Raw genomic sequence first — 18,619 nt, 5'->3', positions numbered from 1 at the left:
TATCACCACCAGATCTAGAAGCATGTTGGATAAGGGGATGTTTACAGAGCAGAGACGGTGAACAATGCTAATACTGTTCACAAAATAAGAACCCTTCTGAAAAGGAACGTACAGTTTCAAGAACAGATGGTCTAGTGGTAATAGAGACTAACAAATTTTTGTTGGCTGGCAGCCGTCTTTCAGGTTAGGATCTTGTCTTGAAAGCTCTTTTATAGAGCTGACTTCCTTTCTGCAAAGTACTTGATAAAAGGGCAGAGTAAATTCCTCATGGGAACTTGTTCTTCCTGGTCTAACAAAAACGAGATTATGATGAAAGCACAAGGTAAGCAGCAGTAAGCTCACGGAGGCAGGTAGGTTTTGTTGGAGCACCCTGTGGCTATTTCAGATTTTGTTCTGTGCTGTGTGCTCCAGAATTAGCATGCTGCGGGACGGTTGTCACCCCTTTTGATGGAAGGTGGGAAGACTGGCTTGGAAACATGCACAAGTCTTGCTTTGATCATCTCATTTCTTCTACAGAAGCAGCATATTGTTTGTGAGACAGAGCTTACATAATCCTCCTTCTGTGTGTGTGTGTAAACATATTTAACATAGGCCTTTTGTTTCTTGACTAGTTTAAATTTATCCATAGTGTACGTGCAGTGTGGAGGGGGATGAAGAGGGATGAGTTATAGGATGCATTTCAGATTTCTCCTTTCCTCCAGTGTCCCAGAACTTGTACGGACTAATAACAAGCGAAAGAGGTGAAATAATCCCATTCTTATCTTCTATCCGTGCCCTACCCTGCTAAGAGCAAACTGACTGTCTCTTTCTTTATTCAGTGGTATTGCAACTCTCGCTCTTTCCTTATGGGTTGATTCTCCTGTCACACAGTAGCTGGTAGAGAAGCTTTAAATGCAGAATTAGCGCATAAGCCTGTGCCGGTTTTGGCCAGTTGTTAGTGTTTAAAGTCTTTAAAGTTACCCACTAAAGACAATGCAGAAGAACAAAAGTCAGCCTGGATATGTGGCGTGTGTGTTCTTGTTTAATATTGGAATTTCTGGTATGGCCAGGGATGCATGCCAGCTTTGGCAGTACAGGGCACAGTTCAGATACTTAAGTACTATACTAAAAATAACGGGACTATTTTAGACTGGGACCCAATTAGGGAGAGAATAACTTGTTGCTCTGCAATCAGTAATCTGAAGTAGCAGGCAGGCTGCAGTGTGCAAGTACACTCGGCTGTTTTGCCTGCGGAGTTGCCAGTTTTGCTGCTGCTTCCTCGCTGTGTTCCTTAAACACTTTTCCAGAGGTTAAAAAAAAAAAAAAGGTTGTCCTCTTATGGCAGACTTCGTGTGCTTTAGTTCAGGTTTTGATATTGCAATGTTTAATAGCATTACAGCTCCTAATCCTGCAGTGGTGGCTTGGGAAATTCCTAGAAGGCAGGGAGCGGGAGGTGAGGAGCTGCACGGTGCCCTCTTCGTGCTTCGCCCTGCCCTGGGGGAGGGCAGCAAGGATGAATCTGGGCAGCCAAGGAGCAGAGGGGCTGGTTTGAAGACGGTCGTTTTTCCCCTGGTTTTCCTACTGGGAATGGAGGAGAAGGGAATATGGTTTCTGAAATGTGCTGCTGCTGCTTACTTTCCTGTGTCAAGAAATACAGTGAAAATAACTTGCAAGTTTAGGTGCCTGAAACAAAGCTTTACTTTACACTTCAATAGTTTCCCCTCTGATGCTTTTATTTTTGGTGATGCTGCTTGCTGCCATCTTCTATTAGATTGCTTGGATTTCAGTGAAGCAAGTTAGAGGAATCTGAATTTCTCCATGTATGGGGTGATGGGGAAGGAGCAAGCAGGCTCCAGCATCTGAATCCTCTGGTCTTGGAGGGCTTTCAAGTGATTGGCTCCGTTTTCGTCCCAGTTCTCTGCAGCTCATCAGAGCAGGCTGTGGATGAGGGAAAGCTTTATGGAGCCTTACACAAATGCTGCGTTGGATAGACTTGTGCTGATGCTCAAGATAAAAGCTAAATGCACCTAAAACTTCTATTTTTGTAGATGTCTTTCTAGCATGCTATTTTGAGAACATGAAAAAGCCAGAATCTTCTTGGTGTTGTGACTCTCATGCTGTTTGGAAAGTAGCTTTTCATTTTACTCAAAATAAGGAGCTGATAAGAGGTGTTCAAGGCCTTGTTCAGCTGTGGTCTCTTAACAGCTTTCAGTACAGTGTTGGGCTTATGTTGTGATTTTAGCTGGACTTCATCAGATTTTTGCAGGAAGCTTCATGTTCTTTAAGATCTTAGATTTCGTTTTGCTTTTGTCCTGTCCTGAAATGCAAAGGAAGAGACTTCCTAGATGCCCATTATGAAAACGGCACCTTTCCTTCCTGGATGTAGTAAATTCCCATGGAAATAGTAGGAGAGGCACCCTGGCGAAGCAGTTCATGTTTTGTGTTGTAGAGAGCCAGCATTTAGGCATGTGCTTGTCAACTCTCAAGCTACATGTATTCTACCTTCTGCATACTGCAGCAGCCTGTGGGACTTGCTGTTAAAAGTAAATGTTACATGGAGGATGCCTAGCAACTGTAGTTTTTAGGTCTGTGCCAAGTTGTTAAAGGTGCAAATCTGTTAAATTGATGCAGTGTTTTCTGTAGGATGCAGCGTGGCAGTGCCGAGGTTGTGCTTCTGGACCTCTGTGATGTGGCTGTCCACCCAAGCTCTCCTTCACCATCCTCATTAGGTTAATGTCTAGCACCCAGAACTCACACCCAGGAATATTATTTTAAAAAAATAAAATATGATGTTAATTTGAATTGTGAACTTAGTTCATGTGAAAGGGCTATACAAATGAGCCTGGCTGAGGGACCCTCTGTCCTGCTGTCTCTGGTGGGGGACATGACCTGGAGCAGAGGGACCCCGGGCCAGCAGCTGGGAATAGCCATGTCTGAATGCAGAGCTCGTGGATCAGATGCCCACCTTCTGCTCATGCCTGTGCCTGGGGCCTGCTGGGCAACTGCAAAATCCTTTCTAGCTGTCTCAGTTCCTCTGTTTGAAAATGGAGTTGGTACAGGGCTCCTTTGGGGAAAAAGGGCAGTAATCTGCGTACCAGTGAGTATAGTTTTGGCTGTTCCTCTTGGTAAGTGTAGCTGTAGTGGATCAGACCACAGGTTAACCAAGAATGGATTTATGTGTCTCTAGGTGATTGGTAGCAGTTGCTTAGGTAGAAAGCCTGCAAGGAGTTTTCCTCTGCTTTTAGGCCCTTCTGCTTCATGGTGAGCTATACTGCAGTTCTTTGCAGTGTGCATCTCCACTACTTCTAGTTGCTATCTCTTGACAAGCTTTCTCCAGTGCTTAGCCTAAATTATTATTTTAACATATTGACAGGTTCAGTCACCCCATGGAAATGATTTTTCATGTTTCCTACCCACTTCAGATCTCTTACCTGCCCTTTTGGTAGGGAATGGTCATTCCCTGGGCACTTTGTGTGTGTCCTCCATAATTGACATGCCTGTCGTCTTCTCCCTTAGCTGCTTCTCCTCTTCTCCATGCTGAATGATCCAGGTCTGTTAGATATTGCTCTAGGAATTCCTCTTCTCTGTACTCTTTCTAATTCTATTTTACCCTTTTAGTGTCATAACAACCCACAGTTTTCATGAAGTGGGTGTGCCCTGGGTTTAATGACTTGTCATGATTCTGCTTTGCTTGTGGCAGTTCCTTAAATCTTAATACTCTATTTCCTTGTGAGGTATCATCTGCCTTTTTTCTTCTTCCCCCCCCCCCCCCCCCCCCCAAGATGATAGTTTTAAACAAAACTTCAGATTCCTGACACTTACTTCAGTGATACACGCAGGCGGGGTTATTTTTCTTTTTGCACGTTGGCTTGAATTTGTTAAATCAGTGTTGCCCTTTTGGTTGCCCATTTGCTCGTGATCATGAGATCTTCCACTGTGCTTTGCATGAAGCCCCAGCTCTGACTGAACACATCATACTGCCAGCAAACTTCATGTCACCTCCCTGTTTGTCATGTTTCAGAGAACTTATGGCTATGTTGAAAAGTATAGACACTACAGTCATTCTTGAGACTCCTTATATGGAAAAAAACGCTCTGTGTTTTCCTACCTTTAATGCTTATCCTCCAGCTTGGTGTTAAGGGGGAACCACTCCTGCAAACTACAGCAGCTCGGGTCCTTTTCATAGTCCCTAGTTAAGGATAATGTCCAAATGTGCCTTTGTCTATACAGTGTCGTAAACCTTGTGTAGGTTTGAGTCATAACTGCTGCAAAAGATGTATTTACTCTTCCTCATGCCATCTTTTTTATTATTCATGTTTGTTACCTAGTTTTAACTACTTCTTTCGGTAAAGAAGTCATTTCCTGATTTTTCAGTTCCCTGGATTTACCTTGAACTCACGTCTGAAAACTGATCTACCTTGCCATCTTTCATGCTATGTCCAAATCAATTTGTGTGACAGGGTATATATAAAAGTTAATAGCTTGGCAGTTTGATGTTTTCCTTCAGAAATCTTGGCTGAATTCCTTCCGTTCTAGCAACTTGTTAGAGTCTTTTAATGCTCTTCTTAAAATGTCATCTGTCAACAGTTGTTTAGTATATATGGTTCCTGGTGAACTTTTGGAATCTGGCTTATTGATTTAATTTTTTTTTTTTTAATGAGCAAACATAACATCTATTAAGGAACTAAACAAAACCAGTCCTTTTCTTCCTGTCAAGAAATCTTGAAGACGTTTGCAGCTAAGGTTACTTTTGGGGTGTGTGTGGGGGGAAGACTTGATTGCCTATATTTTGCCATAGAACTGATAGCAGATGCCATTCTAGTCTAGTCTTTGGGTTCAGCCTTATGTCCAAGCTCACTTTGGGCATTTGTTTGAAGGTAACCATAAACATGAAATTGATCTTCACTGTCCTGACTTTTGGGGCTTTTGCCTTAAATTATAGGGCATGCCTGTTGCAGCATCCTGTGTTTCATTTCTGAACTTCAGTGTCCCTCCTCTGCATTGCCTGTTCTCAAGTTACTGGGGCACCAAGTTAATATCTTCAAGTACGCTTTGCAGAACAAAGTCAGAGGAATGTACTTCTTGGTTAAAAAACTTAGTCTCCAAGTTTTGCAGTGAAAAGACGAATACGAAATTTCCACATCTGAGCATGAAGTCTCAGGAAAGCCTTCTACTAGCAGAGGATAAGACCTGGGAAGCTCTCATGTATCTTTTGCAATGTTTCTAGCATATAATGAAGTGTTGCTTTCTTGTCTGATCTCAGGACTTGTTTATGAAACCCAATATTGCCCTGCAAAACTCAACACTTTGCTTCTTAATGCTACAGCCTGAGTGATGGTGAATGAGGTGGGCAGGGGGCTTTGTGTATCAGCTGTTTCAGGTAACATGAAGTCTAAATACGGCGCTTCCTTAGTTGGCACTTGGAAGCTTCACCCGCTCCCGGGAAAGGGGAAAGAAATCTTGGTGACATGGCGCAACCCTGTAGCAGATGCATCCTCCAAAAAAAAAAAAAAAAAAAACCAGCTGAGTCATTTGTTCATTCTTCTTCCATGCTGCTGGCTGATCCCAATACCCCTGTATTTCACGCAGGAGGGAGAAGGCAGACAATACTGTCTTTTATTACTCATACCCCGCAGGACACTATCTTCTTCACAAAATATGGGTAGCGTCTGTCTGTCTCCACTTAATGGGAAAGATTAACAACAATTAAGGTCAGCAATTAAGGTTGTGAAAACCTTCGAATAACTGCAACATCTGCTCTTATACTAGAATAAATAAAATAAAGCTGGAGCTCTAATTGCCAACAGAGTACTTGCTCATATCTGTTTTGTAATTGCGGGTTTGTGAAATTCATACTGCTAACCGGTCCCTCGCTGGCCAATGCGAATGACCGGCAGTCGGTGCAAGTAGTGGTTTTGGCCAAGAGCTACGTGCTGAAACTGAGGTTGCAGGATGAGAAGTGGGAGTCCTGTATAAAATATAGGGCACTGTGAGCCTTGCCATGGCAGTGGTGGTCAGGTGGCTCCTGAGGCAGCTGTGGGATGTTGTCGGCCCCTCACCTCAGGCATGGCAGTTGATCCCCTGAACTTCCCAGTCCATTTCAGTGTCAAATAAGACCAGTTTTTCTAAGCTGCTGTTAACTCTAACTGGTTTTACTCTTGATTTGAGACAGACTAGGGTTGCTGAGGGATAATTTAATGTGTCTCAACTGACTGTTTTTTTCTGTAAGTTCCTTAATCTGATGGCAAGAGAGCACCTGAGTGTGTTCTGAGATGGATATTTCTAGCAGTAGGCATTGAGGCAGTACTGGAAATAACTGACTTAATGCTTGTGGACCTTTTGCTAATATATCAGGAAAAATTTACAAATTAAAGAGAATGTCCTGAACTTCACTTTAGGAGTGTTCATTCAGATAAGTGCATTTTGATATAAAGGAATGTTCTCCTATGAATGAAATAGAATATTTCAGTTGAAAGGGACCTACAATGATCATCTAGTCCAACTGCCTGACCACTTCAGGGCTGACCAAAAGTTAAAGCATGTTATTAAGGGCATTGTCCAAATGCCTCTTGAACACTGACAGGCTCAAGGCATTGACCACCTCTCTAGGAAGCCTGTTCCACTGTTTGACCACCCTCTCAGTAAAGGAAATGTTTCTGAATATCTAGTCTGAACTTCCTCTCATGCAGCTTGGAACCATTCCCACTTATCCTGTCACTGGATACCAGGGAGAAGGTTTCCAGTAAGTAGGAATCACATGTTTACTTAATTTTGTCTGACTATACAGGGCGATTTCTTAACTTTGCTGATCATTTGCTCTGCAGATGTGTTGTACCTTCCTTACAGAGAATGAAAACTTCAGTGCTCCTCAAGTCCTGGGAGCTGGAGCCTAAAGTTCTTCTTGGCACACATGGTCTCTACAGAGGCAACAGTTTGCGTTCTGACCTGGTGCAAAAGTGGAGTGATTCTGCTCTTTCCAGGGTTGTTCTCTGTGTTTAAAAAAACGTATCCCATGGGGCATTAAATGTTAAAAGGCTTAACCTGGTAGAGATCAGTATCAAAAGACTGTTAGGGATCTATTGTCAAAGTCTGGTAGAAAACAGCCATGCCTTTTTATTCTTCAGACCATGGGAGAAATTCAGGTGTGTTGTTCCTTGGTTTGCTCAATATTTCTCCTTTCCCATCTATTGGTAGTGGTTTTCTACTACCCTGCATGTCTTTACTGTAGCTGCAAGATCTCTTCTGGCCAGTACTGCTACTTGCTGTCATGGGAGAAATTATATCCACGTATTCCTGCCGCTTGCTTCACTGAGTAGTCCCACTGAGACTGACCGGAGTGCTGTATTGGGCAGTGTATTGTTGCAGAGCAGAGCATGAGGGTACACCCGTCATTTAGGAGACACTGGGAAGGCTTACAACTGGGAGCTTCTCTGGGAACCATGGCTATCTTCCCCTGCCACAGAGACAAGAGCAGTTCTTACCTATGGAGCAGCCTTTTCAAACCTAGTTCTTGAGAGGCATCCAGCTTCGTGAACTTGTGCTTCTGTCTTGTGTTTTGGAGGGAAGATTTTTAGTTTTGTATAGTTTAGTTAAATGTTTAGTTAAATGAGACATTGCTCATGAAAATTGTGCTGCTTATTTTAGGCTATTGACTTATGAGGAGTTGGACTAGAAAAGATGTGTAGGTAAAGATGTTGCAGGAGACAAATGTGATAGTTTCCAAGCCATAGTGTAATTTACCTAAGACCAACAGTGCCCTAAAGAGGAGAGAATATCAGGTGAAATTGGTGACAAATTCTGTGGTACTGCTGCCCATTTGAAGTGAGGAGCATGGAAATACTACAAACCAGGGATTGCTGAGATCTGTAAGAATCAGGTGAAGGAAGTATTTGCCACCTTCCAATGACGAAGTAGTGTGAAAGCCTGTGATAAGTATTTGTGTAAAGCATACAGTTGCATGAATCCATCTCTTCATGCAGAACTGGGTTTTAATAAAATAGTGCTGCTGGTTAGTGAGGCTGAAATGAAAAGAGTTTTCAGATGCATCTATCAAATTGATTGTATTAATGATGAGTGAATGCTTTTATAGATTAAAATTTAGATCAAAGGAACTTGTTTGAATTTTTATTTCATCAATTAACAGTAGCAGTTGGAAATTTCAAATTTCCGATATTTAGAGAGGTTTTTGCAAGACAGCTTACCTGCTGCTTCTTTGGGTTTTGCTTTTTTTATGTTTTATTACACTGCAGTGTATTTTGGGAAGGGGAGAACTTCTTGGAAGAGCAAAGCATGAACAAAATCTCTGCCTCAAACAGCAAAGGAAATTCAGGGAAGGGAACTGAGCTAGATTTTTTTGTAATTTTTATTTTTTGTGAGATAGAGCATTCACAATGCTGAGTTCTGCTATGTCAGCTGAAGGAGTTCTCTTGCATTCTGTACTGCTGCTAAAGAAGCTGTTCATACGTTTGAGTTCACATACACATATGTAAATGTGCATGTATCATATATGTATAGACACAGAGTGAAATTAAACCTAAAAGTTGCTGGGAGAAGCTGAAGCTTTGTCAGGATTGACTTCTGCAGTATGGAGACTAAAGGTCTGAGGATACTGTGGGACTGGTCTGGCGTGCTGAGAGTTTGAAGTTAGTGATGTAAACTGGGGAGGGATTCTTCTGGCTGTTTTTCTGCCTCTAGATCATGGATGTTTGCATCTGAGCCAGTTTTCTAAACTCCCTTTGTAGTCAATAGAGAGAATCAGGTGCACTAGTGCTATACTTCACTGATTAAGGGGCCTCTTGAGATCATCTAGTCAAAACCCCAGCTTTCTCTGACCTCTTCTAGATAGCTGCCATAGAATGAGATGAACTGCATGTAAGGAGTGCCTGTTTCTCCTCGCTGACTGATGTGGCAGTGCAGGAGTATACATTTCCTCTGCACCCTGAACACATAGCACCACATAGGGTATGTGACTTACTTTCTTCATATCCTGTAATAGAGTTGTGGTCAGCCCCATACATAGCCTGGATGTTGATTTATTTCTGTGGGCAATGTACTGCAGGCCTGTAAAACGATGTTGCGGATGCTTATGTGCCGCCATCTCCCTCCTTTCTACTGCTGCCAGTACCAGCTGGCCAACCTCGGAGGTGGAAGAATGCAGATGGGACCTGTGTGTGGGTTCCAGGCTTGGAGTATAGGTATTTTGTGGGTTAAAATACATTGGTACGTAGGGATGGCACTTTGGCTACATCTGGAGCCTACGCCCTTGGAGAACAAATGTTTCCCTTCAGCCATTCTGTAGTCTGAAGGTTAACTAGGGATGTTTCTTGTTTAACACATATCTAGTTAACCTTCAGTGCTGGTGGCGCTCACTGTTTCATGCCTGTGTTAAATAGTCTTATAAGGCCTGAAACAACAGATTTCCTTTATGACACCCTGAAAGAACAGGGAAGTAGCTCTTAATGTAGGTGGCTTGGCAAAATATTCTAGTCAAGTCAAGTATTTGGCCTGCTACCCAGCCTTCGATATGTAATCTTTGGGTGCTGCCAAAATACCATTCTAATTAAGTTGACATAGTCTATGAAGCCTGGGTGGTATTACTTCAGTTTTCTTTCCTGTGCTTTCCAACACTGTGTTTTGAAAGGGTTGATGGAAGATGTGACACTTGCAACCTCACCAGAGTCTTCATTAAGCTGGGATTTTGGTCACCTTGTGACCTTCAGGATCAAAGGAAGGAATATTCTCTTTCTTCCTCTCTCTGCAGGTGCAAGTTAATAGCAATAAATAAGTGTACACTACTGTACATGGAACATGTGATCAGTTGGCTAGACTTCAGCTTTCTGTTGAACATCAACACATTAACCCTTCTACAAAATATTAACCTATTCAGTAAGTTTATTTTCTGTTTTGTTTACACTTAGTTGGAAAAGCTATGACCTGTTTGTCCCAGGGTGGTATACTTGCAAGTAGGTCAACATACTTGCTTTTGAGATGTCTGCTTGAAGATGTTTTCGAGGCCTGAAAAGCATGAGGGGGTAAGAAAGACTTTTGCATTTCCTATCTCCTTTTTAAATTTTTTTTAATTCCCAGCCTGTATTCAAGAATAGAGCACCAGTAACATTCTAGTTGTGTCTTGAAAGTCAGGCACTGCTGCAGCAGCACTGATTGCCTGCTGCTAACTGTAAGCCACCCATGGATTTGGAGCTTGCGTGTTGCATAATACCAGTAAATGCTTCTGAGATTACAAAATGGTCTCTGTGCTCTAAGAAGAGATTGTTGTGATTTGTTAGTAAGGCAGTGCTAAAATACACGAGGTATCTATGACATCAGTATCTTAAAACCGCAAGTAGTTTTTTGTGATTGAGTGAGTGTACTCTGGCACTGCTGGTGCTTTATTGAACAGGAGTGAATGAGTGCAACCTCCAAATTGTATACTCCAGGCTGGACTGGCACAATTTTAATGTTCCAGTCAATCAAGGGTGTAGGCAGTGCAAAGGATAACCCAAAGAAACCTACAGCAATTCTTGCACTACTTTACCATATCTGTCCTGAATAGACAAGGCTTTCTGTCTTAAGAGCAACACAGTATTGGGTGGAGTTGTCTCCTTGCACTCTTTGCAACTAGAAGCAGAGCTGGCCATCATCTGCTTGCTTGATGTAGTCCAGGGCTCGCTTATATGGTTGAGTTACTAATGGCTTTAATGAGTTACCCCTTTACCAGCTATACTATGGTAACTCCTACCCTGCTGTGTATGAGAGGTGAAACTGGTTTGCTTGTGTGTTTTTAGTACTATTACTCCTTAGCTGCGTTTCAGCAGATCTGTGGTGTCTTTATCTTAATTGTTTGAACAGTTGAATTCTTTAGAATAAACTGTATTTGGGAGTATGCCACTACAAAATTCTTTGGAGGATGAATTAACATACTGTTGATATTGGGGAATGCATCTCTTCTCACAGCATGTAATTTGTTCAGAGGTGAAGCAGAAAGGCTTTTGAGTGTTCTAACCGTGCAAACAAGAGGTGTATTGAGAATAACCTGTGCACTTAAGTGTACCTCTTATGGTATCTTTTTGAGATACTATCTTAGTGAGTAGCCTGCTGTTTGAATTGAAATGTCTAAACTTGCCCTTCCAGCTTCAACAGTTTATATGGTATTAGACAATGTAAATAAACTAGTGCTTATTCACTAACATAAATTATAGATAACTGTAAAAGCCTCTGTCACTTGATTTGCTTTAAAAACATGAACCTAAATAAAAGCTTTTGATAATCCTAGTTAATAACTCTTAAAAAAAAAAAAAATCTTGTACTAAGAGAACAGCAACATGTGCACTTAATGTGTTAACTATTGGTATTAAACCCTGTAAATCATCAAAATTAAAAACCTATCTAACGTCCTTGCTCCACAATGATGATTTTTTTAAATCCAGGAAAAATATTTTAACCCTGAAAACTTTAGAGGGCAGGAGAAGCCTAAGGAGGAATGTGAATGGTATTGATAGATATCTACCTGTAGCTTTCTGGATGCAAGTACGGGTTTTAGTTTTGAGGTGAGTTTTATGGTCAGCACTCTGTAGCCAGGACTGTGTTAGGAAAACTAGCAGGTTTGGTGAGAAGCTTTACTGTGCCCCCTGCATAAATCTTACCAAGAAGGAAACTTCCTTGTGAAAAGCATCCAAGCAAAGAAAAACAGACTGTGAATAACTGTAATGATTGATGAATGGATCATTTGGATGAAACAGACTTAAAATGCTTGAAAAACTCATCAGTGGGTCATGTGATAAAAGATTGCCTTTTGTTCTTTGTTTCTTTTTTTAATATATGTATTTGTCTTTTGTATCAGTCAGAAGGTGAGGAAAGGCTTCTGCACGTTCTGGAAGATTCTCCTCCAAAATGGAGTGTTGCAGTGAAGTGAGGGAACAGAAGACGGGAACAGGGTATAGGTGCTGCAGATTGCTCCTCTATGAATTTGAGAGTCCCTCTGTCACACCTTGTGTATATATGTTTCAATCATTTGCTCTCCTAACTTTTGTTGTCAGGGGGCTGTAGAAGTTAGAGCTGTGGGGAGCATTCTACCATCTTGTCACTTTAGTAAAGGAAAGTTGAGTGAGTTGAGTAAACCTTTCCAGTGTAAAGTTTGGGGATAGGCATGTAGGTTAAGCTGTGGTTTCAACCAGCATCTGGAACGATCTGACTTTCTTCAACAAAAATGCATTGTACAGAGGCTGATCTTGCTCTACTCATATAGGAGTTGGGTGGAAAAATATCTCGTGTGTAGTTTACTCTGGGTTGGGGGTCTAGAGCCATGGGCTTTCAAATCCCACCCCTATGCAGGGGGAAGGACCATTCACACCAGTGGCAGGTTGAAAGCATAAAGGCTTATTAGTGTGGTGGATGCAAAAAGCAATGTTTTGGTAAGTACACAACAAAAGGACACTTTAGTTGGGTCAGTACCACAAGGGAAAAGTGCCTTCTAGAAAATGCAACTTTATATTCTGTTTAGAGACTTACCCGAATGTTTATCTTCTGTGAGATGCCTGGAAAGCATTAATTCTCACAGACGTGCAGTAGGAAAGGTTTGCCAGCTCCTAATGGCAGTAAACAAAGAAAATGAAAGTTCACAGGTTGCCTGGGCCAATGTAATAGTTTGCTGCCACTGGAAAGAGGTGATCCTGTTTGCTTCCCTTCTTGCTCATGCTCTCCTGCCATTCACATTGTGCCAGCTGAGCCGCTTGTCAGATCTAAGTTTATTGCACTTGCTTCCTTAGCAGAAAACTAACGCAGCAAAACAAATGAGTTTAATTAACACAAGCTGAACTCATTAAGGACCATACATGGCACAAAAGGGGGAGAAGAAGGGAGTGCCATGAAGTTGCTGGAAGGAAGTGGAGGAAGAAAGCAAAGCAAGGGCTGGTGAAGAGAGTGGGATGTCTGTCCCGTTCTTGGCAGTAACAAGCTATTAAATCATCTTAACTGTTGTATAACTTCACTCTAAGTCTTCAGGTTGGATAATAAAAGCCTAAAATAACAGAAGGAAATAATTACTTAGACTTCTTCCCAAAATTACAAAACTTTGGATACTGTGTTATGAGAAATGTGACTAGACTGTGGAGGGGGGAAAAAAAAAGGGCAAGAGAAAGACAACACAAAGGATAGAGGCAGTACTTTTCAGTTTTCTGGAAGTGAAGAATGTAGAGAGGAAGTGCATATACAGAATTAGAGACCATTAGTCACAGCATTTTCAGATGAAATTGTCCTTGGGCTGCCTCACTGTGCATCTTGTTCCAGTCATGCATCTATGGACCTGCCCTACTTCTGCATATGGTTTGCTGATGGGATTGTCTACTGTATACTACATAGTTCTTTATTTCAGTTTCTGCTAACATTTTGTTTTGACTCGGATACAGTCTGTTTAGTTGTCAGAGTTCCTGCTTCAAAGCTATAGATTTAGCTATTAAGAGGCAGAAGAGGATTTTTGGTGATCAAGGGAGATAGTGAAACTGCAGAGTTTCATAAATATTTCCAATGTTCAGTATAGGTTTGTTTTTTAAACTGGAATACTTCCTTCAGGATTAAGGGGAAAAATCCTTACTTAAATGGGCTAGGTGCAAAGTAACTATTTTTCTCTCAGAACTTCATGCTTGCTGTCAGTGAAGCAGCCCTGTCAGGTGGTGAACATGAATTCACAGGCTATGAGTCTTGAGGAGCCTTTTCAGAATTTTAAGCAGCTTCAGGAAACCAAAAAATGCTGAACTGCATATATTTTATTTAATTTTATTTGGCAAGACTTGAAGTGGGATGGCATCAGCTCTTCTGTGCTTCTTCTGAAGTATGTATCTGTTTTGGCTTTCAAAAGCCTGAATTGCTGTTGCCAAGATTCTTCACTTTCTGGCAAAATTACAATGGCAAATGGCTTCCTTTACAAGGTGTAATATTTAGACTAACAGCTTTGCAATTAAGAATGGCAAAGAGAATTATATTCCCATTTTTTATAAGACCAGATTTTTTAGTATGGAATCGTGGGAGTGTTTGGACGTAACTGAAGTGCTTTTGATTGATGATTTATATTTTGAACAGTGCTATTCATTTTTGTGCGCAACACTCACATGAAATTTTAACTAGAACAATGCTTTGTTTTCAAAGATATTCAAAGTATTACTCTAGGCAGTTGCTCTATATCATAGACTTGCAAATGCCTTTTGGGTACGTATGTGTGACAAAATGTGTGTGCGCATAGCAACCCATGCAAGGGAAGTGGGAAGAAATTGGGAAATCTGCAAGTGTTCTTAAATATTACCTGCTGCTAATCTCAGTAGGCCATCAGGATGTCGGCCATCATGTCATTAAATCTTTTGCGGTTGGAGAGTGTGATGGTGTTCTGGAACGTTCGGGGAGGTGTTTTGGAGGCAAAAGAATTTGTTTGAAGGGAAGTTGCCTAAGTATTAGTTATCAGCATGGGAAAACTGGAGACTTTGGGTGTGGGGAGGGATGTTCAGAGCTGGGAAGAGAAGCAAGCATGTGTTTAGAGTGAGTAAAATGGGGAAGTGGACAACAAAAGGTTTGTTATGATTAATCGAATTCTCCGACTGCGTAACAGAGCAATGCTGTGTTTCTTGTGCAGGAAGCTACCAGTATTGGTTTGAAGTCAGTCTTTTGGTGGTATTTGGCAGCCTGCACTAATGAACCTTTGAGTCCTGTTGACCAAATGATCACCTTGCGGGTGGAAGGCATCCTCAGTCTTGTAAACTGACAGAGTCTTTACTGAAACCACCACCAAAAGAGGGGAAATTGTTTTAGAAATCCTTATACATACTGGTTGCTAAAGCTGTGATGGAGCCTGGTGGCAAATGCGTGTGCTGCTGAGGATACTATAGGACCTAGTCTTCTTGGTCCAGCCAGCTACGGGATCTGGTGGCACTTTCTTTCCAGCCCATGTGGTCAGGCTTCCTTCTTGTGAGAAGTTGTGTGGATCCTGTCCTTGCATGAAAAAGCACATCTGGGTCCCGCAGTTTAAGTGCAGCTGGGGACACTGTTAGCTGTCAGGTCTTTCAGCTACAGAAAATTCACTGACATGCCTCAAGCTGCTCGTATCCAAATGTTATTTCCACTGTAACTATGGCAATAAGAGTAGACTAGTAAGAAAGTATGTGTATGTGTCTTCATGCCCTGTGTTGGTGTAGAGGATTGCTAGATGCATCCATTTAACCACCTTATCTTCAAGCCATGCTTCAGTGAAATCTACATGTATGTATATATATGTAAACAAAAATAAATCATAGAATGGTTTGGATTGGAAGGAACCTTAAAGATCATCTAGTTCCAGCCCCCCCTGTCAGAGACAGGGACACCTTCCACTAGATCAGGTTGTTCAAAGCCCCATTCAATCTGGCCTCAAACATTTCCAGGGAGGGGGCATCCACAACTTCTCTGGGCAACCTGTTCCAGTATCTCACCACCTCACAGGAAAGAATTTCTTCCTTACATCTAATCTAAATCTACCCTGTTTCAGATTAAAGCCATTACCCCTCATCCTATCCCTACACTCCCTGATAGAGTCCCTCCTCATCTTTCCTGTAGGCCCCCTTTGAGTACTGGAAGGCCACTGTAAGGTCTCCCCAGAGCCTCCTGTCCTCTAAGCTGAACAACCCCAACTCTCTCATCCTGTCTTCATAGAAGAGCTGCTACAGCCCTCTGATCATCTTCGTGGCCCTCCTTTGGACTCGATCCAACAGGTTCACATCTGCAGAAAAAAACCCAAAACACTTTCCTAGATGCTATGAAGTAGTGGGGAGTCTGGAGCCAGGTTGGTGGACAGTTGAGATCTTGCAGATTGCTCTTTGTGTGGACCAACAAAAGTGGGTCTTTTTTCCCTGGCTCTTCAAGATGTTAAATTATAAGTGTGGTAGAGTTGACCCAGACAGTCTTGAAGGTGATTTAGGGGAGAATATTGTATGATCTCAGTTGTTTTAAGATTTTGTTCTAATTTCTTATAAAAATCCAGGTTTGGCCTGCTAAGCGTCATGCTGTACTGTGAGGAGAAATGAAGTGGTGATGCTGAATGCCTGAGAGATTGAAAGAGAGGGAAAAGATTTTTTTTAACCTGTATGTTAAACCTGAGATGTTGGAGAAAGGTCTTCAGATATGTCAAAATCTAAGGTTATATTGAAGCTTTTTTTCCCCTCCCTCTTCCATAGTTGTTCAGTTAAAGCAGAACATTACAGAAGAAAAATAATGAAATATCCAGAACTTGAATATTATTCAACAAATTTGTTAAGTGACTTTTCATAAAAGAGCATAACTCCAGTTTTCAAGAACTCTGGAGCTTGTCTTGCAACTCTGCCAGGTTAAAATATTTTCTCTTTTTTTTTCTTCCTCCTGTTCCTAACTAATCTGCAAGCAACTGTGTTTTAAAAATTATTTTTCTCCTGAATTTAAAGACTTTGACAGATGGCACATGTAAAACCTGGAAAACTTCCTGAATTGGCAGAGTGACCATACCCTTGCCATCTCTTCCTACCGCAGTATCTGTAGGTGCGTAGGCTGTGTGTGTTTCCAGAGTGCTGGGTGAGATACCGTTTCCTCTGCTGGGAATATGCAGAGAGCAAGGGATAAATCAAAAAAGCATACCTGGTGACAGGCTTAATTTGCAGTTAATAGATAACTTAATCTACTGGTTAGGTAGGTAATTTGATTGTGACTAGAAACAACTCACTTGGAGCAGTAGTAATCTCCAGGGTGCATACCTGCGACGTTTTCCATGCAGGATGAGTATCAATCTTTGTTTATATGATGCGAGTTGGTTTAACACTTTGAAAGACCGAGGCATCAAAGCTACACCTCACAGTAGACTATTCTTTAGGCTAGAGAATATCCTACCGAAACCTGAACTTATGACCTTAGAAACTTGACTTATTGTGACTGTCCTTCTTTCAGAGTCTGTCCAAGGAAGACCTCTTAAGCCAATAAAAGCACATGAAGTTGCTTGGTTTTGAATGTGCACAGGCCGTCTGGCTCAATGCTTCATGACAGTTCTCACCACTGAATGTCCTGAGTTTTTTACCAGTCATTGACTACATAGCTTGTTTTCTATTTACAGTCCTTTGGAGTTTCCCTCCTCCATCTAAGGCATTTTAGGAAAAGGGCAGTAACTTGGCACTTATATATCTCTTTGCGATTTGTGCTGTATAACTTGCATGGAAAGAACATGCAAGTCTGTATGCAGTTATGGTCTCTGAAGAGAACTGACATGCTAAAAATCATGTTTAAAGACAAAAGCAAAGCAAGCTGTTTTTTTCTTTTTAAATCCTAGTTTTTATCTGCTGAATACATTAATTGGTATAGAGTTCTGTCGCTATAAAATTTATTACTCGATGTGGTGCAACAGGGCCTTAGATCTTAAAGGTGAGCAAAGGCTTTTTGTATTCCTAGGGTAGGACTACTTTGATAAACTGCTTTTAGACAGACAAAAGAGATGTGATCTTAAATCAGTGTTAATGTGTGACTGACCAGGAATGATATCATCTAGAGATTATTGCTTTCCTCTGTTTCTGCAGTGTTAACAAATGAATACTCAAGAATGTAGCAGTGAAGCAAATGGGTCTTGATAAATTATGCAGTCTTGACTCCAGCTATTGTTCGAGGTAATTTATGTTCTTCCATTGGCGTAATGGGGCTGTGGCATAAACTGCAGCACTCCCTGGAGTAGACAAATTGGTCTGGTATTGTTTAGGAACATATTTAATCTATCTTGCTATAAGTGAGTTGGTGCCTTTTGCTGAAACATCAAAAGACCAGTATTTTGATATTCAGGCCTAAATAACCTACAGTTAAATTTACAGCAGTTGTTCCTTTTTCCTGTTCTCTAAATACTGAAGTGATAATAAATGTAAAACTCTTGCAATGTAAGGCTGAATTATTTTCCCTTATCCCTTTAGGTAAACTTTCTTTAATCTTGGTGGGTTTACAGGCTAATAATACAGTTCTCTTCCTTCTTCATGTGTTGTACCAACTTCAGAACTTCTATTGCAGTGCATTGCCTAATTTCACTTTAGATGTACTTACAGAAGACACTACTCCCCGAAGTGAAAAGCTGCCTTTTGGTTTTGTTTTCTTTTTTTATACATCAGCCAAGATAAGAGATTTCAATAGATCTGTGCTTAATTCTCCCAGAACAAACTGGGTGAATAAGGCAAATCTTGCTCTGAAAATGAAATCTTCGGATCCATCTTGAAAACTGACTGCAAACTTTTAGGTGTGGAGTAGGAGTTAGATGGCTGTAGATCACTGTTTATATGTTTAAAGACTAGCAACAGTGCAAGTTTGGTATCATGACTGTAGAGTTAGACATTTGAGGTGGTCTTCCCCCACTCTCCCGCAGTGTGAATCCTATAAGATTTTGGTTTTAAACTTAAGTAAATGCTATGGAAAAAAACATCTAGAATACATAATTTGATTTATGCATACTGGGTTAAATAGATTTTCAAACTTGCTGTTGCCAAGATCAGTTTCCTCCCAAGGTAACCAGCTAACATGAACTGATCCCAGAAAGTTGCTACCTTGGAAAAACTGCAGAAGCCAGTAACTCCTTCCTGGAAAGTAGCTCCCAGGAGTTTGCCTGCCTTTTTGATAGAGGAGGTGGCTACCA

General features: G+C 41.3%; 1 protein-coding gene across 6 annotated transcripts in view; it reads left to right on the top strand.

Annotated features, from left to right (window-relative positions):
* GRB10 (growth factor receptor bound protein 10) overlaps positions 1 to 18,619 on the top strand; it is a 150,285-nt gene that overhangs the window by 17,515 nt on the left and 114,151 nt on the right. For 2 of the 6 annotated variants that reach the window (XM_074875028.1, XM_074875057.1), the window contains exon 1: positions 9,899 to 10,010. The exons of the other annotated variants lie outside the window; for them this stretch is intronic. The gene's annotated coding sequence lies outside the window, so the exon portion shown is untranslated. Of the gene's footprint in view, positions 1 to 9,898; positions 10,011 to 18,619 lie in introns of those variants that run through there. 6 annotated transcript variants of the gene reach the window in all.

Source organism: Strix uralensis, chromosome 1, assembly GCF_047716275.1.
Source record: "Strix uralensis isolate ZFMK-TIS-50842 chromosome 1, bStrUra1, whole genome shotgun sequence".
NCBI classification, from domain to species: Eukaryota; Metazoa; Chordata; class Aves; order Strigiformes; family Strigidae; genus Strix; species Strix uralensis.
This window is presented reverse-complemented; position numbering and strand designations above follow the sequence as displayed.